Below are 310 nucleotides of genomic sequence, written 5' to 3' on the forward strand. Positions count from 1 at the left end.
AGCCATCCTCCTTCCTACTCCGGGAGAGCCTCGACTCAAGTGGAGAAGGTCCAATCCCCTGTCTTGGGGAGGAACGCATCACCATTGCTGGTTAGGTGGACCACTAGCTGAGGGTACTCACCTCCCACCCTTGCACACATGCAATCCAGGCACTGAGTGAGTCTCTGCACAGAGACTGCAGTCAGTCTCTTGAAGGGTCGCCACCTCCTCATCACTTTGAGGACTGAGATGTGCCTGCGCCAAGCTATGATCTTTTCCCTTGCCTCCTATCAGTGGTTCTCAACCTTTCTACTGCCACAATCCTTTAATA

The sequence above is a fragment of the Echinops telfairi genome, unplaced genomic scaffold (genome assembly GCF_000313985.2).
Source record: "Echinops telfairi isolate 266 unplaced genomic scaffold, ASM31398v2 ScPeMD7_5868;HRSCAF=6743_0, whole genome shotgun sequence".
Lineage (NCBI taxonomy): Eukaryota > Metazoa > Chordata > Mammalia > Afrosoricida > Tenrecidae > Echinops > Echinops telfairi.